The following is a 26,668-nucleotide window of genomic DNA, read 5'->3' on the forward strand; positions in this document are numbered from 1 at the left end:
GTTGTGAAAGCTCGAGGCTGTAAATAATATTCTCCCGGTGCTCTGACAGAATTATTATTATTTTCCCACCGTTCTCGGAACGGGTGATAAATTAAACATTTCTTTCGCTCCCCCACCCGCAGCCCGCCTCGCGCCTGCCGCCAGGGATTAAAGGTGGCCCCGCGTCCCGCGTGCGTCCTGCGGGCAGGGCCGGGCGTGCGCAGGGGTGGGGGAGCGCCTCTCCGAACCCGGCTTCTCTTTGAGGCCTCCTCTGGGCAATCTTCCCGTGATAGGGGACCCTCAAAGCCCAGAGGCTGTGTTACCTACGCGGTCATTTTACACGGGGGGAAACTGAGGCAGAGAGGAGCTTTTTGGAAAGAGCCTCTCTTCTCCTTAGACACTGTTCTGCAGCACGATCTGCCTGGGGTCCCACAGGAGGCCTCATCCAGATACTGGGGTTGCCCGCCAGGGCGGATCCGGTGACTCACGCCTCGCTGGCCGTATGATCTCAAACGATTTCTGGGAGACTCGGTTTCCCGGCCTGCAAGTGGGGATGAGAGCCGGCCCTCCGCGGGCCCCCGAGGGCTCAGTGAGGTGCCCTGCACACGCAGCACCCAGTGGACAAACAGCTCTGGCCGACGGCCACCTCCTTCTCCCACGGCCGCAAGCCCAGTCCCTGCCAGGCTGACAGTTGTCTGCTGAAAGCAGCTAAGACCTGGAAGGACCTGGAAGGACCTGGAAGGACCTGGAAGGACCTGGAGGTCCCAGGCCCACATAAAGCCTGTGGTGCTTCTCCCTAACGGTCCCAGAACATTCCCATGGGGCCATCCGGAAACTGACCAGGAGTGGCCTGCTCCAGGCCCCCTGGTGGGCAGGGCTGGCGGGGGGAAGGGGGACCGGGGGGTGCAGTGGGGGGGCAGAGGGGGCCTTCACACCCAGGTCTGTTCTGCCTCCACCTTCACCTCTGTCCCCACCCCCAGGGCCCCAGCTGGCCTGGCCTTTCCGGGGGTGGGGGCTGGGGAGGGCCCTCCTGCCCTCCACTCCCTGCGGATTGCCCAGAGGCAATGAGCCCCCCTGCTTGGATCCTGAGTGGGCTGGGTGCTCAGATTATCCTTCCGAATGGGGACACTGAGTCGGGGCTGGTGAAGGATCCCGGCTTCCCTGAGGCCTGGGCAGGAGGCAGGAGAGGGGACCTTGTCTAGTGAAAGAAATACATTGAGCAGGCGACACCGTTTTCCCTCCGGAAGCGTACCCTCGCCTGCGAGCCTGGGCTCCTGGCGCGGGCCTGCAGTGGCCTCTCCCAGCCGCCCTGCCTCCCGTCTCTGTGTGACCAGCCCCCTTGTGTGCTTCACTCCCCCTGCTCGCTGGCTCTCGGGCCACCCAGGGGAGGAGGGAGAAGAGCCGTGGGTAGCCTCCCGCCCCACCTGGCCTCGGACGACAGCCGGCTTAAGCCCAAGGTGTGTGATTTCAGAAACGTGCTCTGGGTTTTGGGGCTGAGCCTCTCCGCGGGACTGACGCGGGCATTTACCCCGAAGGCTTGCGGCACCCTCTGCCCCTCCCGGAGGAATGACAGACCGGCCCCCGGACCTAGTGCACCAGAGGGGACACCAGACAGATGCACATGTATGTGCTGCCTCACTCAAGCTGTGACTCTGCGGGCCGTGGCCCCTTTCAAAGATGAGGAAACTGAGGCCCAGAGAAATTGGATGGGCGGAGGCCCCGCCTGGCCCCAAGGCTGAGCTCGCCCCCCACCTCCGCACAGTCCATCTTTTGGACACTCCCCATGTCTGGAACTCGTTCCTGGCCAGCGCTCTCGAGGGGTGCAGAGCCCCCCTGGCCGGGAGCAAGGGCGTCACCCTCCCTTGCAGCAGGGCTGACGGTGAGTGGCCGGGGGGGAAGCAGTGAAGCTTCACCTGTCCCCCCTTTTGTCACGAGGTGGCCTCACCCTGCCCTTCCACTGGTAAGATCTGACCCTGGACTGCAAAGAACATGGAGACCCTCTTGCACAAATGGGGAAACTGAGGCATGGGGTGAGAAATGGGTCCACCCAGGCCAGCTGGCTGGACGCAGGTGGGCCAAGGTCCTGAACTCCTCCTAATTTCTGCCGGGAGCCCTTGGATCCGTGGCCTGGGCGGGAAAGCTACGGGAGGGTGGAGGCCGGGGAGCCCGGGGCCCAGGGTGGGGAAGCCCCTCCTCCCACCTCTGCCCGCACATCCACCTTGAGGTGCTGTCCGGAGCCCTGGCCCTCCCTCATTTGCAAGACGCGCTGAGGAGGCTCCTGCACTGACCAGGCACAGGGGCTGGAGCCTGGGGTCCCCCGGGAGTCAAGGGCACCCCGGTAGGTGAATGGCCTCGCGGCCGGAGGGCAGGACTCGGGGGGCCGGGCACGCGGCCGGGTCCAACACGTGTGCAGGCATGCCCCTCCCCCCCCCCCCAGCTCAGAGCCCCCTCTTCCCAAACGGGCCTTTGCAGTGGCGGCCTCCCGCCCGCGTGCAGACCCTCCGCCCGACTCTGGCCGGGAGTGCTGTTCTGTTGTCCCAAATGCCACCCCTGGGGGCCGTGGAAAGGTGGCCAGGCCGCATCTTGGGGCCACGAGCCATGGTTCTGTGGTTGTGGCTGGGTGGGCAGGAGGGGGTGTCTGACTCCAGCCACGCTGAGAAGCCCCACCAGCAGCAGGGCAGGCGGGGGCACTGTAGTGTCACACGCCCAGAGTCCCCTGGGGGCCCCTTCCGGTCTGCAGCAGCACGGGGCTGTCTCCGTGAACAGAGCACGGGGCCGGACTCCGCTGAACACAGCTCTTTGCTCCGAGACCCCAGCCTCCTCTTGGGCATTAAAGCGGACTTGCTGAACGCAAAGGCAATTAGGCCCCTTTCAGCCCCAGTTCAAGTCCGTTCCACAAGAGCGGAAGGTGCTGGGTGCTGTCGGGCATCAGAAACAGAAACAAACTTGGTCCCCAACCTCGAGCAACAGTCCCCGCAGAGAGCTCGTCCTGGTGACAGTGACCTGGCCGCACCCAGCCCGACGGTGGGAGCAGAAGGTGCCAGAACTTCCATCCTGCTCGGGGGAAATGATGCACACACACACACACACACACACACGGGTGCACAGGCACACGCACGCTTGCTTACCTCGTGCACACAGGCTCGCACACTTACACACTCACACTCGTGGACGGACGCACACACTCTCCCGCGTGCATCCCTGTGCACCCTGCCGTCCGGGGCCCCATCACGTTTGCAGGAGCCTCCCCTTTAGCCAGCCCACGGCTCCTTCATACAGGGCAATGCCACCTGCCCAGGAAGGACACTCGGCCTCACCTCCAGCCAGGGGTGCAGATAGATCCTCCCCTGCCCGCTTCCAGGCACTGGGGGCGGACAGGTGGGGCTGCCCGTGTTGAGAACCACCCCTGCGTGAGGCTGTCGCACGCTGTGCCGTGCCCCTCGGCCCCGTCCACCTCGACAGCACCATGGGGAAGAGGCAGCCTGGGGTCCTGGACTGACCTGACAGCCGAGGAGCTGTGGCCGCAGGAAGGAAGAAGGCAGCACTGGTCAGCTGCCTGTGTGCATCTGAATCCCTGGGTAGATTTCCTACATTCAGATGCCAGAGCCCCACCGGAAAGCCACCGGCCCCGGCGTCTGTGGGGCAGGGCCAGGAGGGCAGAAGGCTCTGGCTCCCCTGGAATGTGTGCTAGAAGGCTCTTCTTGCCTCGTGGCACCCAGGGGCACCCGTAGGCCCAGACTGTTGGTGCGGCCCCCACCATCACCTGTAGCCGACCCTGGGTTCTCAGGCGGCTCAGGAGCCGGGCCAGGTGGTTGTGGCATTGAGGCCAGGTGGGCTGGCGGGAGGGACTCTGTCCTGTAAGACTCAGCACAGACTCAGCACCTGGCAGGTGCAGCACTGGGGCCTTCCTCATGGATCCCACCTTTGTCCTCACGGCCTGGAACATCGTGTAGAACAACACGATGCCTTCCGTGGGTCACTTGGCCAGCAGGGCAGGCAAGGTGGCTTCACGGAGGACAGAGGCGTCCACGGAGGGCATGGACAGCAAGCCATGGGGGTCACACTCGGGCTCAGGCCAGTTGGCCACCCGCCCTGCCACACCCGCCCTGGAGCCCTGCCCCCAAGACATCAGCCGTGGGAGTCACATCCCATTCCGAGGCCCTCCCGGGGGCTTTGTCACCTGCACTGGGTGACCCCAGTCCCGGCTGCGGCAGGGCGGTACTGGGAGAGGAATCCTGGAGCCCCCACAGGGTGCCTCCGAGGAAACATCCAGAGGCCAGGTTCGCGTACACAGGCTGAGGTCACTCGGCTGACGGGTGCCACCCGCCCGGCCGCGGCGTCTCGTAAATACCAGCCGGAGCTGTTAACCAAGGTTACCTTGAAGGTTGAGGTGTCACTAAGAAATACGTTTTCATGGCAACGACCCGGGCAGCGTTCTTGCTCTGGACCGGAGGCCTGGCCGCTCTCCATGGTACTGCGTGGTGAGAACAGGGCTACGCCGTGTGCAAAGCCCCCCCGGGGCCGAGCAAGGGCAGCCGCCCACGGTCAGGGTCAGGGCTGAAGTGTGTGCCCTTGGTCCCCATTTGCAAAGAGGGCTCTGCTCTTATGAGCGATGCACTCTCATTACAGGGATTTTGGGAAAATGCAGAAATCAGAGAAGAACACTGATAACTACCCTAACGCCCTGACTAACCTAAGTTACCCTACACCCACCCCCGACCCTACCCCTGCCCTAACCTCTAACCCCGGCCCTACACATACGCCTTCCCTTGACCCTAACGCAACCCCACCCCCAGCCCTCCCCCTCCCTCTCCCCCGAACCCTCACCCTAACCCAGGGCCAAACCCTGCTCTGCCCTTGCCTTTCCTCCTCAGCTGGATCCAGCACGGCCCATGGCGGCTACGGCCCCCGGGCTCCAGGTGGCGAGCACCCGCCAGACTCCTACGAAGCTCGAGGCCACGCGCCTGCCGACCACCTGCACCGCACCTGCCGCGGGTCTCCCACCACTGTCTGCCCGACGTGGGCAGAAACCTCAGCTCGCCCCTGACCACCCTGTGCAGTGGGACGGACCGGGCTGCCTTCAAACCCCACGGCCTCCCACTCCTGGGAAAGGTCGCATGACCCCGAGGTGGCGTGCACCAGGGAAACGTCTCCCCGTCCCCCACCGTGCCCAGGAGCGGCTGCCTGGTGGCCGGCGGGGGGGGACTGAGGCTACTTCCGGCTTTGTCTGCGGCTCCCGGGGCACCCCAGCACTGTGCACCTGCAGTCGAGCCGCACAAAGCTGCGGGGGCCTCTCCCCGAGTCACAGCAGTGCTTTCGGGACGTCCTCTGCTGGCCAAGAACAGGAAGCCAAGGGGATCACGAGGGCAGATGGTACCTCCTGGTCACCCCTGCCTGCCGCCCGTCACTGCCAGGTGGCCGGTTCCATGTCCTGCTTGGCAGGTCTGCCTGGGCCCCCAGGGAACGGTGTGGACGGCCTGCCTTTGGGAGGCTCTGGGCGTGGAAAAACAGCAGCAGAAGCAACAATAAAAATCCTCTTTCTCCGGGGGGGCCCGGAAGAGGCCCCGGAAGGCAGGAACCAGGGCCCGGCAGAGGAGGAAGCGCCACCTTCCCTGGAGACCCGTCCCTGGGGAGCCTGCAGCCCCGGGGAGCGTGAGCTGGCGAGGCTGGCCTGGGGTGGGGGCGGCCAGGCACCCAGGGTCTCCGCTCACGGAGGAGACGCCTGGCTGTCAGACAAGCAGACGCACGGCTTTCCGAGACTGTGCTCCTGTGAGCCCAGAATTTGTGGGCGCCCTCCTCGCTCCCCTTGCGGGACTCAGGGCCCGGAGGCAGCCGAGGGAGAAGTGTTCAGGAGCTGCTGGATGTCCTTCACTCGAAGGACTAGCTCTCGGGGAGGGCGGATGTGTTCTCTTCTCTAACGCATCGGTGTCCGAGCTCTGCCTAGCCATCCTGGAGGCTGGACATGTGGCTGCCTTTCTCTCTGTCACTCTCCACAACCTCCGCAAACTCTGGTCGCGTGCTGGGGTCACAGAGATGCACCCCACAGACACACGGGCTGCCCCCCTGGGGCCAAGGCACAGCCACGAACGCCATGCCCCGAGGCCTCAATCAGCACAGGGGACAGGTCACCGAAGCAGGGACGTAGTGATGCCGACCCTGGGGTTCTGGACCAGGTCTGGGGATGGCCACCTAGGGCTTCCCGTGGGACGGCCTCCACCTCCGGCCACCCTCACCCTGCTGCCCTGTGCATTTTCTTCTAGACTCACGAGTATGGACGTGTGGTTTATTACTGCCTTGTCCACAAAAGAATGAGTTTGTGAGCACAGACAGTTGTCCGTCCAGCTCTTGGTACATGGTGAATGATGCGTGAGCTTCCTCGAGCGAGTAAACGGACGCACAGGCTCCTCTTGGAGTCAGGTTGGAACGAGGCACCTGCCACAGAGGCCCGGCCACGAGAGCGCCCGCCGTGAGGGGCTCACTGCGGGGGAAGCACCAACAGGCTCAGCGACGCCTCTGCACATCCTTCCCAGGAGACACGGAAAGCCACGTCCGTGAGAAGACGGAACGGGAATATTCACGGCAACGTGGTCCATAATCTCCCCAAACCGGAAAACCCAAGTGTCGGGTCAACCGGCCACGCGGCGGTTGCCCCGGCAATAAAGAGGAACATGGGACAGCAGCCATGAGCCTCCCGACTTCACGTGGAACAAAGCAAGTCAGCCACGAAATGCTGTGTCTCACCATTCACGCGATCTCCGAGAACAGGCGCGCCGATCCGGGTGACGGCTGTCAGTGAAGGGACCCGTGCTGCTGGGGTGTGGGTGTCCGGTGGCAGGAGAGGGGTGGGGACTGCCGAGGGCCCCAGGGAACCGGCTGCAGTGACACAAATAGGCTCTAATTTGGGACCTAGGGTGGCCGTCACAGGAGCACCTACAGTTGTCAAAATTTATGAAGTTAAAACATGTATTGTTTGCTCATTTTTTTCTCGGATGAAGAAAGGAGAGGAAGACAGCACACGTTGACATGAAATCCTCCCGGGCCGCTCCCAGGCCGCTTTCCCCCTCGACCGCAGACCGAGTTTGCCTGGACCACACATTCGCACCCGCGTTCCACTGGTCGCCTGGGACTCCGGCCGCGGGTGAGTGCAGACTCTCTGTCACTTTATTAAGACAGCCTTCACATACCATAAAACTCACTCATTTAAAGCGTATGAGTTGGCGGTTTTTCGTAGCTTCTCAGAGCGGGGCCACCGTCGGCACGGGCTGATTCCAGAGCCCTCGTCACCCCACAGAGCCACCGTGTGCCATCAGCGGTCCCTCCCGGGGCCTGCGCTCGGTGTCTGTGGGTTTGCCTCTCCCGGGCCTCATGTGGACAGTGAGTTCTGTGACCGCCGACCTACCGTGGCGTGTCCGGGGCTCCCCCGCGCTGCAGGGGGCTCGGGGCTTTGCTCCTTTCCTGCAGGGACTCGTCCACATTCCGCCCATCTGTCCGTCTGTGGGTGGAATTCGGGCTGCTGGCACGTTTTGGCAACTGGGAACAGTGTCACCATGAACCTCCGGGCCCGGCCACAGGCGTCACAGAGGCTGTCCCCAAAGGCCACCTCATCTGGTGCCCGCCTCTGAGGGGCTGTGGGTCGGGACTCGGATGGCCAGGCCTGCGCCCACACGTTCCTGCCTCGGCCCCGTGCCTCCCTCACAGAGCTTGGGCAGGGTTCTTCCTCAGACCCCTGTGCCCAGGCCTCCTCGTGGGGGGAGGGACAGGTGAAGCCACCTTCCGCCGCTGACTCGGTCCCCGGCTCCCCTGCACTGCCCGCCGGACCCCAGAGTCCCTGAGACCTTTGGGACCCTGGTGCGGAGCTCCCTCGCACCTGCAGACCCCGACCTGGGCACTGCGTCGCGGGGGGTGAAACGGGGCAGCTCCCGCTTCAGACTCTGGCCGATGGCCTGGCAGTTAGATTCAATTCAAGGTCCGTTGCTCGAATCGGCTGCCCTGACTCCCGCGGCTCCACTGTCTGCCCGCCACGGTGGCTCCACGGGCTGGTGGCCTATTTGTATATGTGACTTAAAGAAATGTCGATTCGAATCCTTTGCCCTGTGACACACGGGGTTCGCCACCCTTTTAAATGACTATCGCGTCGAAAGAGCTCCTTCGGTATTTCGGCTACAAGCCCCGTGTCAGGCATTCGCACACATTTCCTCCCATTCGGTCAGAATCACCGTTTCACACCTTGTGTCCTTCGATGTGTAAAAGTGTTACATTTCAACCAAGTCCGACTGTCTATTTTTTTCTTTTGTTCCTTGTGCGTTCGATGTCACTGCAAAGGAAGCATCGTCTGATCCAAGGTCACGGAGATGCACGCCGACGTCTTCTGAGAGGTTCATGCTTCGGCTCTGACAGTTACAGGTCTTGGTAGATCTTGAGCCGCGTCCTCATGTGTGGATGGTTCTGTACGAGCACGTGGATGTCCAGCCTTGTGTTTCTTTCCCTCCCGGATGTGCCTGGAGCCCTTATTGGAAATCGACTGAGCACAAGCATGGGGTCTTGTTTCTGGACTCTCGATTCTGTTCCACTAGTGCACCTGTGTGCCTGAGCCACATGGTCTCTGCAACTGGGGGGGGGGTGGCGGTCCCCCCCACCTGCTTCCTGTCCGTGGTTGTCTTGGCTATTCTGGATTCCTCGCATTTCCTCGGGAATTTTAGGATCCGCTTGCCTGTTTCCACAAACAAAAGCCAGCCAAGATTTCGATAGGGATCACCTTGAATCTGTCGATGAATTTGGGGAGTATTGCGATCTTAATAGCGAGTCTTTTCTGTTGAGATCACGGATGTCCCCCTGTTTGTTTATGTGGCATTCGATTTCTGTCCATGTTGTCCTGCACTCAGCGTACAAATCTTGCTCTCTTTTGCTAAGTTTCCTCATCCATCGTGTGTTCCTTTAAAAGCTACCGTCGGTGGAATTGTTAAATCTTCCGTGTTGATTGTTCACTACAAGCGTGTAGAAATATAATTGGTTTTTGTGCATCGCTCCCGTATCTTGCTTCATCGCTGAGCCCTTCATCAGTTACGGGTTTCTCGTGCACGTCTCTGTGGATTTCTCGGCTACAGGCGCCCGGCCGCCGCACCCCCGGTGCTGGGAGCTGTCACAGATCGCTCAGGAGCGCGCTGTTGGGCGGGTGGCCGCACGAAGATAGAAGGTGCTTGCTGATTTCACGACCATCGAGCGTCAGGAGGGAGAAACGGAAGTCGAGCAGCAGCACCGACTCTGGTGGAGTTTCTGTTAGAATCCACACCGAGTTCAGAGTCCAGGAATAACGACCGAGCTCGTCTTATGCTCCAGGCGCTGGGGAGGCGAGAACGGAGGAGACACACAGAAGGCCTGCCCTTCGGCGAGGAGGGCCCCGTGAGCACCGGGGCCTGAGCCCCATCCTGGGGAGGGGAGCCAGGGGACTCGGGCCACCGGCGGCCCGGCCGCGTGTCCGTGCCACGGAGCACCTGCACAGGGACGGTGGGCGGGGGAGAGGCGGCTGGGTCCGCGCCGTCTCGTCCGTGCCCTGATGTGACGCTGGGCTGGGGGCTGGAGGGGGCTGTGCACGGGAGCGGAGGCTGGACTCCGGAGCCCTGAGGGCCGCTTCCGCGCTCCCGCTTGGGCCACGGGGCGTGATAGCGTCAGAGGGGGTGGGCATCAAACACGGTTCATTAAGCACAAGCACACGCTTTCCCCCATCAGCCTGGCCTTCAAACACACTTCCACGTTTGCACCGCCGAGCCCCAGAGGGAGCAAAGTGACGGAGGCACGCACGCTGCTGAGTTACGGGTGAGCGGGGGCTGGACGCAGGGAGAGGCGGAGCCCGTTCTGTCCCCTGCGGAATGGCTCTCCTCCCCCTGGGGGTCCACGGCGCCCCGGCCGTGTGCTCTGTCCACAGGCAGACCCCGCGTCGCCTAGAGACCACACTCCAGCACGCCCGCCACGCCACCGCCGACCCCGAGCCCCGGGACGCCCTCCCCGTCCCAGATCCCGCCTCCGCCGTCCTCCAGGGCGGCTGCAGCAACACTTTCCGAGAACTCTTCCCCTCCTAAAATTTCTAAGGACCCACGAGAATGACGAGAATCCGCCAAGTTTCCCTCGAGGAGCCATTTTTCCTGGGATTGGGTTAAGACTTTTAACTGGGGCTTCAGTAAGCCTGTGTGGGTGTGTGTGTGTATCCATGTGGGTCCGTACGTGTGTGCCTGTGTGTTCATGCACGCACACACGTGTGCTCTGGGCACAAGCCTAGCCCTCAGGGTGTTGATTTCTCGAGAGGATCTACCCGGGGGCACAGGGGGCCTCCTCTGTGTGTTCCGAGGGGGAGAGCTGAGCCTGCCAGATGGCTGAGTCCTAGAGGTCAGGGGCACAGCTGTGCGTGGGTAACACAGAGCCTACAGTTCACAGTGTGTGTTGTGCACGTGAATATGTTAAGTGTTCTACCGAAAACCACACCCACCCCCCCGACACACACACGGAAGTTTTGGGAGGTGCTGTGCCTGTTTCCTACCTTGGTTGTGATGATGCCATGGGTATATGCACCTGCCCAAATTCATCGAGATGCTTACCTTAAATGTATGCAATTTCTTTTTTTTTTTATGTTCATTTATTTTTGAGACAGAGACTGAAAGAGCAGGGGAGGGGCAGAGAGAGAGAGGGAGACACAGAATCCGAAGCAGGCTCCGGGCTCCGAGCCGTCAGCCCAGGGCCCGACGCGGGGCTCGAACCCACGAACCGCGAGATCATGACCTGAGCCGAGGTGGGACGCTTAACGGACCGAGCCACCGAGGCGCCCCAAATGTGTGCAATTTCTAGGTGTCAATTAGCCCCCAGTGGAGGTAAAATGTTTCACAGGGATGGGAGGCTGTGACACCCCCAGCAGGGTTCGCAGACGCCCTCAGAGGCGGGGGGGGGGGGGGCGCACTGCTTCCGGTCACGTCACAGTGACACCAGGGCCACTTCAGGGTGTGCACGACCACTCAGGCACTGGCCACTGCAGACGCACTGCTACCCGCCCACTCGCGACCCCCTCGGCCCCGAGACGCCCACGCCGGCTCCCCCGGGGAGCACGCAGACGCCAGGCCAGCAGGACCCCACACGCAGGAGTCTTAGCGACGCCACAGGCTGGTGCTCAGAAGCAGCAGATGTGTTTGCCTCACCTGCTCTGGGGCCCAGCGCCCTTCCTGGGAGGCTCCCAGGCAAGACGAGGATTTTGGGGAGCACGCTCCCAGGACCACTTCCCTTGGTGACTTTACCATAAACGGGAAGCTGGTCCTCTCCTCCAGGGCCATAAACTTAGGTTGAGCTTTATATTATGTTTAAGTTTATTTATTTTTGAGAGAGAGAGAGAGAGAGGTCAAGAGCCGGGAGGGGGAGCTAGAGAGAGAAAGACTCCCAAGCAGGTGCTGTCAACGTGGACACTGACGCGGGGCTCGATCTCACGAATCATGAAACCATGACCTGAGCCGAGATCAAGAGTCGGACACCCAACGGGCTGAGCCACCCAGGCGCCCCACAGCGGAGCTTTTCAAAGGACGCAGAGGCAGACAAATGCCCTTAAAAAGCCCCTCCTGCAACTTGCTCAGAAATGAAGGTGATGGTTAGGATGTGCTCATTTAAAATGCGGCAGGAAACACCTCCCTTGGGGTGAGGTTTGCTACTCTCGCTGCGTCCAGCCAGGCGGTAGCTGTCAACTGTCTGAGACTGGGGCCCCTGCTGCCTGTCCCTTGAAATCAGAAGCCTGTGTTTGATTCCCGGCTCAGCACACCCGTTGACATTTCTGACCTCACTTTTCTCCTCCGTGTCATGGGCACACGGGCTGGACACCTTCTTCCACCGTCTCTGGGAGCTTGTCGGGAAGAAGCAAGCAGCTGGGGGTGAGCAGGACCGCCACGCTGGCCGGCCGTCGGCTGGGCACGGAGCCCATCTCTTTCTACGCCTGCGGTGTGATCGCCACTGCTCACGCGGATGGGGAAACTGAGGCCCAGGGGGAGCAAGTCACCCCCGATTGTGCAGAAAGTGGCCGAGCACGGATTCTGCCACACGTCTTCAACCCCAGAGCGTGAAGGCACTCGTTAGCACGAACCAGAGGGTGCTCACGGTGTGAGTTCCGCGCCGGATGGCACGGGTCCCACGGTGCTCGGATGCACCCACTCGTGCCCGCGTCGCTGTGCACCGTTCCCCTATGACGAACGCAGCACGGGGCGAGACTTCTCTCCGAGGTGCATGGCATAAAAAAAGAAGTTTGTGTGCGAGGTTCTGCGTGCCGAGGACTTGCCCCAGTTGGGGAATAATTGGCCGTCCGGCGCCCGGTGCCAGCACTGAGATGACACAGGCTGACAGGTCACAGACGCAGAAATGAAACCACTGAAAGTGAGATCCAGGGCGGCTGACGAGGGCGAATCTGCAGGGTTTTAGACACAAAATAAGGATCGTGGGCGCAAGCCGCGGCCAGGGCGTCCCACACAGGCAGATCGGGGCCGCCGGGGTCCCCTCGGGTCCTCACAGCCACGTGGCCGCAGCTTTCCACCTGCCACGGCCAGGCCACGAGCCGGCGTGGTCCACCCAGCTCTCGGCATCAGTGGGCTCAGAGCCGTCACCAAGTGCCACGGACGAGCGGCTCAAACGGAAGCTCCCTGCCTCACAGCCCTGGAGGCTGGACGTCCAGGGTCAGGGTGCCGGCGGGGGGTTTCCTTCCAGAGCCCGCCTCCGTGACTCACAGACACCGTCCTCTCCCCGTGATCTCCCGCTCTGTGCGCCTGTGTCCTAATTCCCCTTTTTTATAAGGGCTCCAGTTCCGCGAGGTGAGGCCCATTCTAATGGCCTCATTCTAGCTCGATCCCCTCTGCGAAGATCCCGCCTCCAAACACAGTCACCCCCGAGAGTTCCGGGACTCTGGGGGAGGCTGGGATTTGGGGGGCTGGCAGGGGACACAGGTCAGTCCCAACGCGCGCCTCGGCGATACATTTGCTCATCATTGTTTTCCTTCGTTCGCATGACAAGCTTCACCTGCGCCTTCTGTGTGCCAGGCTGGAGCAGAGCGGCCCTCGGGACGCCCAGCGAGTGGTGGACATGCGGAGGGGGCGTGGCTGTGCCCAGCAGGGGCAGAGCTAACCCTGGCCCGAGGGCAGCGCCGGCCGGGGCGTCCATCCCTCCAGGCCCGGAGCAGAACGGGCTCTCCGAACGTCCTTTTATTGAAAGCTGAGTCCGCTGGGGCAGTTCACAGCGCAGGAGGGAGGGGACGGCACCGAGACCTGAGCACCGGAAGGGGACAAGCCCTGGTGAGTGCATCTGGGCGGCCCAGCTCCCCGCCCTGTCGGCGGAGCCCCTGCAGAGGCTGGGGGCCGGGGCCTGAGTTCCCCCGACGGCTGTGCGGGGCTGTCTGACACCGTGTGTCAACCTTAAAATGTGCGTGGCCTTTGACCCCGCTCTCTGCACCTTGGAGGCCATGTCGGGGGAATCACCGGACAAGGGCACAGGGGTGTGGTGGGGAAACTTCAGAGGCTTCACCCGACACACAAACCCCCACCACCTGCCAGGACCCAGGTGCCCCGTTCGCGGCCCACCTTCCCGGGCTCGGGCGGCAGAGGGGAAGGGTGATGTCCTGGCCCACCCGGGAGTGGAACGCGGGCCTTCCCCTCCGTTCACTTGGCCAGGTCCCACTGGACCCGAGCCCACCGGGGAACCCTGGCCCTGGAGGAAGAGGGCAGCTGGGACACGATATTCACCTATGGTCTGTTTGAGATCCTGAAACACTGACTCCAAGTTGAACGCCCTCCGGGACGGGAGTGAAAGCCGTTTAACGGCAGCACCGGGCTTTCGTCCAGGACCTGCTGACTCTGGCGACGCTTCCTGGGACACCGTGGGGCCCGAAATCCTGTGCGGTCGTGGGAAAGTAACTGTACATATCTGCTCACCCCGCAACGCGGTGAGTGATCGGGTGAGGGGTCGACGATCGATTATGCAATACAGTCCAAATTCTGGCAATTCAACTCTTTATATCACAGGTACAGGTAAGCACGGAGAAACATGGAAAGATTCTCGCAGAGAGGCAGAAATATGTTCGTTTCTTCGGTAAGAGGCATAGCCTGGACTTCTAACGCGGGGAACGTGGAAGCGAGATAGCACGTGGCTCTGGGGCCATCACCGAATTGTGGCCTGCCCCTTCCTCCCTCCCTCGGACCTTTAGCTCCTGGGGATGCCAGCTGCCACACATGGGGACACCTCACCGGCCTAGCGCGAGGCCCGCGTAGCGAGAGGGGCTGAAGCCTCCTTCCCGCTTGTGTGGACCTTCCAGCCCCTGCCAACCCCGACTGCCACCTCCCGAGGCACCTTAGGCAGGTGTCCCCAAATGCCCGACCCGCCGCAGCCCTGAGACAAGACATGGCTGTCTGTGACGCGTCCATGCTTTGGGGCAATTCCTTATGCAGCAGTGGACAATAATGCCCCGTTTTCACGAGGCAGGGGATCAGGACTCCGACCCTGCCTTCCACCCCCCTCCCCACCCCTGTACCCACTCTGTGGAGCCACATCCTGGGCAACGAGTCAAGGGTTAGAAGGGTCGCTGCATCACCTGAGCCGTCTGTGAGTAACACGTGTGGCCTTCGAAACTGGGAGAAGGTACCTGAGGGCAACCGGGCTGGTCCCGAAGTCCCTGGTGTGTTTGCAATGAGCCACCAGGCGCAGGAAGGGGGCACGTGATGGGGCCGCAGTCACGCCGGCTTCTGGAGGATGTCCCCAAGCTAGGGGACAGCGTCTCCCTACATCTTGGGCTCTGTCCCTGCTGCTCCCCACCCCCCCCCCGGGGTCCAGAGCCTGTTTAGAGTCATGGGGGGCGGATGTGGGCACCCTCTTCCATAAAAAGAGCTCGTCCAAGCGGACTGGGAACCAAGAAAGTGAGGTTAATGGATCCAGACAGGGAGCGTCCTCCTCCGTCACTGGACTTCCCGGGAAGGCCGCTCCGGGGGTGGCCCTGATGCTCTGAGATGGGCCGCGCAGGCACTTAACGGTCCGAGGCCACGGGGTGTACAAGAACCGCTTTTCCAAGCCCCCTGTGTCCTCATGACACGAAATCGTTTCATTTGCCTCCGGGGCCCACAGCCTCGCTCTGTGGGATGGTCAGCACAGAACAGGATCCCGGCGGCCTGGGGCCTGGTCATCTCCGCCCTGCGTTTACCGGCCGCAGCCCTGGGTCCCGCGGGGCTCGGTAGGCCGCGTCATGAGGTCTGGGCTGGACAACCCCCGCCCCACCCCCGGCGACCCTGGGCCTCGCTTTCAAGTCTGGGTTCGTTTTCTCCTTTGTGACCCAAGGCTGTGGGCGAACTCTGTGGGTGCAGGTGTCCTGTGAGGGGACGGGCCCAGGGGACGGCTTTGGGGCCGGACATACCAATATGAAAGCAGTAACTACATCCTGAGTGCTTCCCAGCCGAGGAAGGGGTCGCCCAGGATGGGAAGCTCAGTCTTGGGGGAAAACAGTGACTTTGGGGGGAAGACCGCTCGCCAGGTGGGTCCCGATGACCTCCTCCGGGGACGCTGGGCACCGGCGCCCCGACTCCCAGGTTCCTCAGCTGGGACAGCGAGCTGGCCCTCTCCGGCTGCCCGGCTTCTGTAGAGAAAGAACATGAGGACCAGGCAGACGTGAGCCGCAGGACGGACGCTGGGGGACCCTGGGCCCCGAAACTCCTGGGCCCGGAGGGTGTCTGGCCAGGGTGACCCTGTCGGGGAAGGCGGTGGGACACACACGGGCCCTTCGGGAGACCCTCTGTGCCAGGCCGGAAGCCGGACATTCAACGTGTGGGCCCCAGCGTGGGCCCAGAGAGGCAGAGTGAGCTGCTCAGGGTGACACGGCAGATGAGCAGCGGGGGGAAGCCGCCCCGCTGCCAGACCCCGGCCCTCTGCACGACACCTCGGGTGCCCCAGTGTCACCACGCCCAGGACCCAACGCAAAGGGAAAGTCCCCTGGGGGCACCCAAGCCTTCCTCTACAAGACCCAGCCCACCCCTTCCAAAACCCGACTTCCCTCCATCAAAGCAGCGTGACCTTCACCTGCCCGGAGCCCTGTTCCTGCCTCTGTAAGAGGGGAGCTGGGCGTCGTGAGCCGGGCCGCTGACAAAGACTAAATCCTCATGATTCCGGGCGGAGGCGAAGCTCCAGGGTGGCTGTCCTGGGTGCGGATGTGGCCCCTGCTGCCCGCACCGACCTCAGGCCAGGAAGGGAAGAGCTGCCGTCCACCCCCCCTGCCGTCCGGCCTCCCCACTGTGCACACAGACTGGCGGCAGCCCAGGGAAGGGGCCCGGGGCGGAGGGGAGGGGCCGGGCAGGGGGCTCAGGTGGCAGCCCAGGGTTGCATGGCCGGAGAGGCCCAGTGGGGTCCAGTTTCCTGGGGGCTCTGCCTGGAGACCTGCCCTCCCTGGAGGTGGTGGGGGGACGGGGGTGGCGTTGCACTGCCTTCCTCCGGAAATGCTTTCCCGCCTCCACCCAGTGTCCCAGGGCAGGGTCCGGTCCTCTGGGGGCTTATGGGCGGGCGCCGGGCTGGGGGTCTCCCCGAGGGGGCTCCTCCTCCCATGGACCGAGGAAGGCAAGCCGTGGCTCCAGGCTGCACCTGTTTTCTGTTGGCACGTTCGTGCATTCCTCGATCACATGCGCGTGCGTGCGTGCCTCCCTGGATGCCTCCTTCGGGCTGCCACGGGCTGGATTCCATGCAGTTCTCTCTAGTCAGACGGCATTGACGTCGCAAGACCTGGGAGGGCCGTCTGCCGTCTTCAACCCCCATCAATCTGCTTTTAATGATGAAGTGACATTAAACCACACACGGCATCTGTCTTGCCACCTTGAAATTAAGTTCCTCCTGGAGACATTACTGTGGACCGAGAGCTTGGTGGCCGTGAGAGAGTCCGCGAACACTGGGCTCAGGCCCCAACGTCGGGCCTCGCGCCTTTGAACCCCACACGCACCTGATTTGCAGACAGAGCTCGCCCGCCCTTCCCTGACTCTTCCCTGCCCTCCGGGTGGGAGAAAAGGGCCGGCCCCCTCTCCGCGGGCTCTGGGGCCAGCTCAGAGGAGCAAGGGCGGAATCGTGTGTCATTCAATTAACGGTGTCAGCAGAGCCATTATTTAAATGACCAGCCACACGTGTAATCAATCTTTAATGAAATAATAATTGTACTTCCCAGTCAATGAGAGCCCAGCCTCTCCTAAAACCTTCTTGGTATGAATAATAAATGGCCGTGGGTTCTGCCAGCAAAGGCCAAGTGTTGACGGGTTGATAATTTCAAGGCGGTTTGAAGCAAGAACATAGAAGCTATGGGGACTGGAAGGGGCCGGCCATGCAAGGGGGTTATTGAGTGCGTGCCAGGACCCAGTCCCGCCCACCTGGCCTCGTGTCCCCACTGAGGGCAAATTCGCCCGCCAGACAGGTGCCCTCCGGACAGGTGCTTTCCAGACAGGTGCCCTCCGGACAGGTGCCCTGCCTCAGGACTGTTCTGGCCAGCTGGGCAAGGTGGAGAGGCATTAGGGATCAGCCATCGGGGATTTGGGCATTGAGTTCCCTGTGCAAACATCTCTGAGCCTCGTTTTCTCACCTGGAGGGTGGGGGTGGCGGCTGCTCTTGCTCTGATCGCTGGAGCGTCTGGGCTGCGAAGGAGGGGGAAGCACGAGGGCTTCTTCGCTCGTGGGCACGTCCCTGGCCCCGGCGACCCGGCTGAGTTCGCTGTGGCAGAGTTGGTTTTCTCCACGCAGAGGTCCCGGACCCTCCCGAGGAACAAGCTTAGCTTGGGAGCACAGGATGGGCCTGGAGGGTCCTGGAGACGGGCCTCTGTTGTCCGGGGAGGGGGGACATGCCGTCCTGGCCCATTTTCCGCCTCCTGGAGCCTCCGGGGCGCGGCGGGAGTTGTGTTTAAGCCCCTGAGCATCACGGTGCGCTCTGTCCTTCCTGCTGAGGCCCGTGTGACATGCGGGCACGCGGAAACACCTCTGGCTGCAGCACCTTGACCGCAGGCAGACCCCCACCCCCAGGCGCGTCCTGCCCCTGTTCACAGCGGGGAGAAGCCGCCCCTCCTGCCCTGGTCCTGGTTCCCCGTGTCCTGTCGGCCGCTGCCCCCAGCGCTCAGAGGAGGTGCCCCTCTCAGCTGTCACCCGGCTGTGGGCTTTCTGGGACACGATGGCTTCCAGTGCCCGGAGCGCGCTCCTGCCCGGAAGGTCGCTACACAACCTGCTGAAATGCTTCTCTAGCTGAGCTCCAATTTTGAGATGACCTAGAAAGATGAGGGTGTTAACCCGTCTAATCCCACGTGCCTCTGACCAGCCCCTTGCCCCAAGCCAGCGTCCCATTCCGCCCACACCCTGGTGGCTCCTGCTGCCCGTGGGTGCTCGGCACTGGAAGCCGGAGGTGCCCAAGTGAAGGCAGACCCGGGGCCCAGCCCCCAGCCCTTCCTGGGCGCTGGCTCCCCCCCTTCCTCCCGCATGGCACCCCCCCTCCTGCCCCCTGCCCCAGAGCCCCCGCTGGCCCCCCCTCCACCCTCTGTCCTCTCCTTCTCTGTGACCGCTGCCCCCTGCGAGTGGCAGCCTGTCCTGTCCCCGGCCCCTCCCCAGACTCCAGCCCCTCATTAGCCCTCATCGTGCTGGTCCTCGTCCCCCAGAGAGCTCTGTGGTCTCCTCTGTTCTCTGCGCGTTTTGTTTGCTAGGTGCTCTCCTCTGTCCATAGCTTTTAGCGGCCAGCCGGACCTGTGTGTGCGTGGACGTCTGGCTGGCTGCTGGATGCGGCGGGATGTGGCCGCGGGGAAACCGCCTCTCCCCGGGGATTCTGCAGGGGGGCAGGGGGGCAGGTGTTCCAGAGGCCCCGCCCTCAGCCAGGACGTGCCTCCTTCCCACCTGGTGAAGCCCGTGGCCATTTGGACCCCTTTCTGTTCTTCTGCCTGGTTCTGCGAATGAACTCATCATGTCATCTCCCCAAAACGTACATTTCATGTGTAATCGCATTGACTTGATCCCATCTGCTTGGATGCCGTGAGCTTTTACAACCTTCGGGTATCACGACTGTGACTAAAGAGCCGGCTATGCAGTTCAGGGGATGCCTCTCTCGCCTCTGAGGGCCGTGGTCCCGTCTGTCTTTGCTCCCGCTCCGTCTCCCCGAGCCCCGTCCACTGCCCGCCATGTTTACATTCAGTGAATAAATATTTGTGAAGTGAATGTTTCTAGCAAAACCTTTCCTCCGCTGGGAAAATTTAAAGATTAACAGCTTCCAGCCAAGAAGGAGTAACAGGAACCAGACTACCCTCTCCCTCCTGTCATGACTAAAAGAAAAAAGAAAAGAGAAGAAAACAAAACAACAGAATACGGGGAAAAATACATCAAACAACGGTTCTAAGGAGTTTGGACATTAAACAACAAAAGAAATACACCCTGGAAGATGTGAGACAAAGAAAGGAAGCCCCAGGACATTTGCACGTGCCTACCCAGAGAGAGTTTTCAGGCTGCAGGCAAGAAGGGGGAGCTGGGAGAGCCCCGAACTCCTGCAAAGTGGAGGAAATGAAACTGGGAGTTTGGGGGGGACCCAGGGGACCACCATCCATCAGGAAGTACACCGAAGAAGGGGGAGGTCAGCATGGGAAATCACGGGTTTTCAGTGGCTCAGCACGTGAGGCCAGGGGGTAGGATCGTGGGGAGCAGTCCTGGGAACACAAGACCAGGAGTGAGGCCTGTTGGAGGTCACCAGGAGTGACCCCCCCCCCAAAAGGGTCAGTCACTTCCCCCAGCGGCTGGCGTGTCAGACGTCGTGAGTCACAGGGCCTCGGATGGCACACCCAGAGTGTGGCCTCCACGGTGAGGAAAACGTGCTCTGGACTGCCCTGCTCTCATCTGGAAAGGCTCCCCGAAAGGGTAAAATGTTCCCGCATAACTTAACTGTGTCCTAGAAGAAGCTCATGAATATTTATGGATTATGTGCAACCTTGAGCATCCCAGAAGGTACAATTCGTGATACCTAGCGGCGAACCACAGTGCACCAGGCATGCCGAAAGCAAGGAAACGCAGTCCACACGGAGAGGGCAAGGTCGTCGATGCAGTGTGACCTGGCAGTGACACAGAGGACAGCAGTAAGCAGTGAGTGTCGCTGTGCCCCACGGGTTCCGGGAGCCACGGGAAAGAACGGAGGCACTAAGCAGACCCACGGGAGGTGTGAGGGAGCCGAGTCGAGGCTCTCGACGCAGAAACCGCAGGGTCTAAGGTGAAGTGCACCCCGGGTGGGACCGGTGCCAGAGCTGACGCCAAAGAGTAGGCACCGGGTGAAACGACAGGCGAGCCGTGGGGACGTCACGAGGTAAAACACAGAGAGAGCGAGGGGCCAAGAACAAGCACAGCGTGAGCGACAGCAGGGAAGCCTACAGGGGCCACAGAGGGATCCGAACACATAAAATGCAAACCCTTTTTTTTAATTTGGAGGAAACTATCAACCCACAGATCCAAAATCCCAGTGAGTCCCAAGCACAAGAAACCCCAAGTGCAGCTTCACTGACATACAAAATAATCAACTGCGGGCGCCTGGGGGGGGGGGGGGGGGCTCAGTCGGTTGAGCGTCCGTCCCGCCTCGGCTCAGGTCATGATGTCGCGGCCCGTGAGTTGGAGCCCCGCGTCGGGCTCTCTGCTGTCAGCGCAGAACCCACGTCGGATCCTCTGTCTCCCTCCCTCCCTGCCCCTCCCCTGCTCAGACTCTGTCTCTTTCAGAAGTAAACAAACAGCAAAAAAGAATGAGTTGCTTGGAGCCAGGGGTAGAGCAAAACTCTCACAGGTCGCCAGAGCGAAAAGGACCCAGGGTACAGAGAAGAAGGATGGGTCGGGTCTCCCCCGAGATGCGCACCGTGGGAGCCTGAAAGGGAACGAGGCCGTCAAGCTGTGCGGGAGCTTTTCGGCTTGATGTGGTCCCACTTGCTACTTTCTTACTTTGTCGCTTTGTGCGATTTCCAAAAGGGCCTCTTCCAAGGTCCGTGCCAAGGTGCTTTTTTTCGTGTTTTCTTCCGGGAGTTTTGTGGTCTCGGGTCTTACACTGAAGTCTGTAATCCATTCATTCCAAGCTCACTTTTGTGAGCGATGTAAGATCGGGGTTCAGTTTCATTCTTTTACACGTAAATATCCAGATTTCCCAGCACCACTTACTGAAGAGACCCCCTTTTCTCCACTGGCTATTCTTGGCTCCCTTGTCAAATATTAGCCGGTCCTATGTACTTGGGGCTTGGGGGGGGGGGGGGCGCTCTCAGTTCTGTTCCTTCGACTTTTTTGCCTATTTTTATGCTAATGCAACACTGTCTTAATTACTACAGCTTCACAGCAAAGCTTGAAATCAGGAAGTGTCATGCCTCCTGTCTTTTCTTCTTTCTCAGGATTGCTTTGGCTATTCGGGTTCTTTTGTGGTTCCATATAACTTTTAAGGTGTTTTTCCTATTTCTGTGAAAAAAAAATGCCATTGGCATTTTTTTTTATTTTTTTTTTAACGTTTATTTATTTTTGAGACAGGGAGAGACAGAGCATGAACGGGGGAGGGTCAGAGAGAGAGGGAGACACAGAATCCGAAACAGGCTCCAGGCTCCAGGCTCCAGGCGGTCGGCACAGAGCCCGACGCGGGGCTTGAACTCACGGACCGCGAGATCGTGACCTGAGCCGAAGTCGGACACCCAACCGACTGAGCCACCCAGGCGCCCTGCCATTGGCATTTTGATGGAGATTGCATCGAATCTTTGCATAGTTTCCAGGGGTAGTGACACGTTGGCAATATCAGCCGTTCCAGTCCATGAGGGACTGAGAACAGCTATCTTCCTATTTATTTGTGACTTTGATCTTTTTGATCAATGTCTTGTAGTTTTCAAAGTAAGAGACATTTCACCTCCTTGCTTAGGTTTATTCCTAAGTATTTTATTGTCTTTAATGCCGACGCAAATAGGATTGAGTTATTTATTTATGCTTCAAAAATGTCACTCTTCAGGGGAGCCTGGGTGGATCAGCTGGTTAAGCGTCTGACTCTTCATTTCAGCTCAGTTCGTGGTCCCGCAGTTTGTGGGTTCGAACCCCACTTCAGGCTCTGCGCTGACAGCTCAGAGCCTGCTTGGGATCCTCTCTCTCCCTCTCTCTCTGCCCCTCCCCTGATCTTTCTCTTTCTCTCTCTCTCAAAATAAATAGAATAAACTTCAAAAAAAAAAAGATGGGGTGCCTGGGTGGCTCAGTCGGTTGAGCGTCCAACTTCGGCTCAGGTCACGATCTTGCGGTCCGTGAGTTCGAGCCCCGCGTCGGGCTCTGTGCTGACGGCTCAGAGCCCGGAGCCTGCTTCGGATTCTGTGTCTCCCTCTCTCTGACCCTCTCCCGTTCATGCTCTGTCTCTCTCTGTCTCAAAAATAAAATTAAAATAAAAAGCGTTTAAAAAAAATACCACCGTTCAGATACAAAAAAATGCTCCCGATTTTTGTGACAAGTTTTTAGAAAATGGGGGTGAAATAAGTCATTGTTTTCAGCCATGAAACACCTGAAACAATTCATCACTAACAGGCCTGCACTACAAGGAGTGCTAAAGGCAGTCTTTCAAGCAGAAGGAAAAGAAGACCATATGAAAATCCAGTTAAAGCAAAAACAAAAAAGGGTTATGACGTTTGTAACATAGGAGGGGAGAAAGGGAAAGACCCAGATGGAAGCCTCTTATCCAGTAGGTGAAATGACATATTACTTGGACATAAGCCAAATGTGCACATGAGAAATCCCACAGCCACCAACAAAATAGTACAATGAGGGGTTGTAATTCATTAGCCAGCAAAGGAGCTAAAATTTTCCTTAAAATCACAGTTGGTTTTTTAGGGGAAAAAAAAAAACCAAAAAAAACCCCGCTTTGAAAAGAGGACAAAAAGAACAAAGACTGTATGGGATAAATAGAAAGAGATAGAAAAATGGTTGACTGAAAACCAGTCCAATAAATAACCACATTAAGTGTAAGTGGTCTGAACACCCCAATTACAAGGCGGAGATTGACAGAGTAGGTAAACCAGGGAGATCCAGCTAAATCTAGCTTACGAGAAACCCGTATTAATTCAAACACAGAGACAGGCCAAAAGCAAAGCTAGCCCATGCTGCCACTCCTCCAAAGAGAGCTATTTCGACTACATTAACGTAAGGCAAAGAAGATCTCATAGCAAAGATATCACCAACAGAAGGCCTTTTCATAATGATGAAGGAGTCGATTAAAAAGGAGGCACAATAATCCTCAGCACTTACGCACCTCAAAACGGAGCTTCAAAAACATACAAAGCAGAAACGAATGGAAATACAAGGGTGCTGATGGCTGGAGGCTGCGTGCTGGCCACTGCCCAAAGCTGGGCAGCCAAGCCATCCTGGAGGGGGGCTGGGCAGTGCATCTCGGGGCCCACCCCCGGGCCCTGGAGGCCGTTGCATCCACCCTGGCCGGGAACCAGAGGGCCTCTGCTCACTTGCTCCGGGACCAAGGAAAAGATGGGTCAGGTAGGGGAAGAAGGCCGGGCTTCCTTGCTCCATTTGGACATTTACTTCAAGCTTTCAACGTGCTGGGTTTTTTTTGAAACAGACCTGTTCAAGCCCCAGAGCCTGGAGGCGGCCTCCTCCCGGGGGTGAGTTGCCCTCCCTGGAGTGGGCAACAAGGAGTTACCTGTGGGGACATCACAGGTGTGGAAGGAGCCCTTAGCTGGGTGCGTGGAAGATGATAATAGTAATTGCATGGAGGGGTGTTGTCGTGATTTAGCTTGTGTACGCGAAGTGCTCAATGCGTGCGGATGGACCTGTGTGAGTTCCGACCAGACCTCACTTCATTCCTTCTTTTCGCTCTCTGACTCCACAAACATCGTGCTTGCAGGGATGGGAGGAGCAGAGTCTCTCCGACTCTGAGTCAGACCCTGGACAGCCCTTTGGCACCAACTGATCACCCACCGTTTTCTCGATTCCCACCGCCTCCTCCTTCCCACTCACACCGAAGCCAAGGTGTCTCCGGGGCTGCCAGCTGGCGACCCTGGAACTTTGCTTTCCCGGCCCCGCCGGCCAGTGGCTTCTCACCCCCTGGTGCAGGTGCCGTGTGCCTTCTGTCCAGGTTCGCTCCTTTCCCGGACAGTGTGGTCAGGTCGGAGTCTCGGGAAGGTCCCATCTGACCCCAATGGCTTGCAATGCTGAGGCTTCCCCGAGCGTGCCAGCTTGCTTGGGCCGCGGACGCCTTCCTCCCCGAGCTCGGGCCCCTGGGTCACGTGACTGCAGACCCTTCATCGACAGGCGCAGGCTCTTCCCTGCCTCTCGCGTCCTGGCTGACGTCCAGACCCGCTTTGGCCACTACAGGTGGTGGAGAAGGGGCCTCAGGTGTCTCTCTCCACGTTGCTGTCCCCAGACACCGTGCGAGGAAGCCCCAGGGCGCGGGAGAGAGAGGCCCCGCTAACGTCCCAACCGCCCGGCCGGTGAGTGAGGCCACTGGGACTGTCAACTCCATCAGCTGCCACCAGTTTGCAGCCGCGTGCGGGGTCCCACTGGTGGCCGGCAGAGAACAGCCCAGCCGAGCCCGGCCCAAGCTGCCGACCCGCAGACTAGCGAGCAAATAAAAGGGTGGCTATACAAACCCTGAAGTGAAGGCCTCCTCTCCCAGGATACTCTCCGTATACCCACTGGGGCCCCTTCCTCCAAGCCCCTCTCCTTCCCACTAAGAACCACACTGGCTACTAGTCGATCGCTTCTCAGCTGTGTTATTTGTGCTGTCTCTTCACGGGTATGCGTTTCATCTCCACAGCCAGATTGTGAATGATCCAGGATTAAGAATTTACACAGAGTGGGGACACAAGCAGTGAAGGGCTGGACTTTTGGGATAGGTCAGCCAGCATCCTCAGGGCTTGAAGGTAGCTAACCACAGTGCCTTTGCACGGGAGGTCAGTGTGGAAGGAATGGGACCGTGTGGTGGGATGTAGGCGGTGACCTCGTGCTTTGCATCTAGCTTTTCGGGAGTGAGGGGTTATTCACAGCCAGCTGCCAATATGGATTACCCCAGGACTTTGTTTTTAAGAGGGCGTTTCAACTTCTCAATCAAATTATGCCTGAGGAGCTCCAGTGAACGCAGCCCTTGCTGGCAGGGCAGATTCCAGATACAGAACGAGACGGTGGTGGGGTGCCTCCGGGGGGGTCCCAGCTTTCCCCGTCTGGGGTCAGGAGTCAGGCCGTGCTGGCACAAGGTCAGAGGGGCAGTGTGGGCCCGTCCCCGTGTAGAGATGGCAGGTGGAGGCCGCAGGGGCGCAGCGGTGCGGGAGGAGGGGCAGGACAGCAGGTGCACGGCGACATGCCCGTGCGGACGGGCCGTGGAGCGCCGTGGTGGCCGCGGGTCTGAGTCCGGACACGGAATAAATCCACAAGTTTTCACAGTGGAAAGTTGGGTGCCCTGCAGTTTGGTTCTAACCTTGGTGTCAGCTCTGTGGGGGCGCGAGCTGTCCGAGACGGGGCCCAGCCCCTTTCCCGCTGCCGGGGACGGCATCCAGACCCCGCTTCCCCTGAGACCGGGGGCGCCACCTCCCCAGCGGGCCCCCAGCCCCAGCCGTGGCCACCGGACACCAAGCGGGGCCTTCTTCCACCGTTTCGCAGGGAGGCGGGTAACGGGGCCCCCCGGAGCTCGGGCTCCCCTCCCCTGCCCTCCCTGGCCGTGCCGTCGGTGCCTGCCTGCCCCGCAGCACCCACTGCTGCTGTTTCCAGGCCACCAGCAGGACTGGCGTTTTCAGAATTGGGATGGGAGCTTAGAGGCTTTGCAGGATTAGGCAGAGCAAACACTCCTCCCTCCTCCGTTCAAGCAGCGCCTTGCTCTGGAAACCAGATCCGGCCGTGGAGGCCAGAGCCGTCTTCCTGCCGTGTGGCAGCCCGGCGTGGACGGGACGGCAGGGCGGGGGTCTCCCCGGGCCCTGAGAGGGTGGGGGGCACAGCAGCGTGGTGCCACTGCCCCTCCGTGTGCCTCCGTTCTCTCCGTGCCCCGGGAGGCTCAGGGGACCTGCCGCGAGAGGTTTGGGGTCATGGCGGAGCCAGGGCACGGCCAGCGTCCGGCCCCCGGGGTCCTGGAGAGGGGGCTCTTCTGAGTTCGCACCCCATTCTGGGGGTGGCACCTGTCGACCACCTAGAGATGCCCGGGAGCCCCGCGGTGAACCCCACCATCCCCATGGCTCAGCCACAACCTCATTTCAATTTGTACAAAAGGGCTTTACGGATTTTCTCATAATTTAATTTTAAGACTTAATCCTTCATGAAACAGACTCTCTCAGCGGTTCCCGTTGTGTGTCCATGTTCGCCAGAAAAACAACCTGAAGTGTCAGGAAGGGTGTCCGCCTCCCCCCTGTCACCTGCAATCTCCCCGCCCGGCAGCCGAGGGTTTCTTTCCAGGCCTGGCGGCGGCGTGTCGAGTTGCTCAGGACGCTGTGCTTTTCTTAGCACAGGCGCCCGACAAAGTCCCAAACACCTGCCCACAGCACTGCCCTTCAAGGTCCCAGGGAACCAGCTGCCGAGGAGACCAGAACAGAGGAGAGCCGGCCTCCGCCTCCCGGAGCCCGGGAGCAACAGACACGGCAGGTGCAAATGAACGGGGGCCAGAGCCCCCGGCCGGGGGTCCATTCTCCCATCGGACTCCCTGCCCCTGGGGATGCCGAGGCGGGGACAGGGTGTGC

This window comes from Puma concolor, chromosome D4 (genome assembly GCF_028749965.1).
Source record: "Puma concolor isolate L17-30 chromosome D4, mPumCon1.1.hap2, whole genome shotgun sequence".
In the NCBI taxonomy this organism is placed as follows: domain Eukaryota; kingdom Metazoa; phylum Chordata; class Mammalia; order Carnivora; family Felidae; genus Puma; species Puma concolor.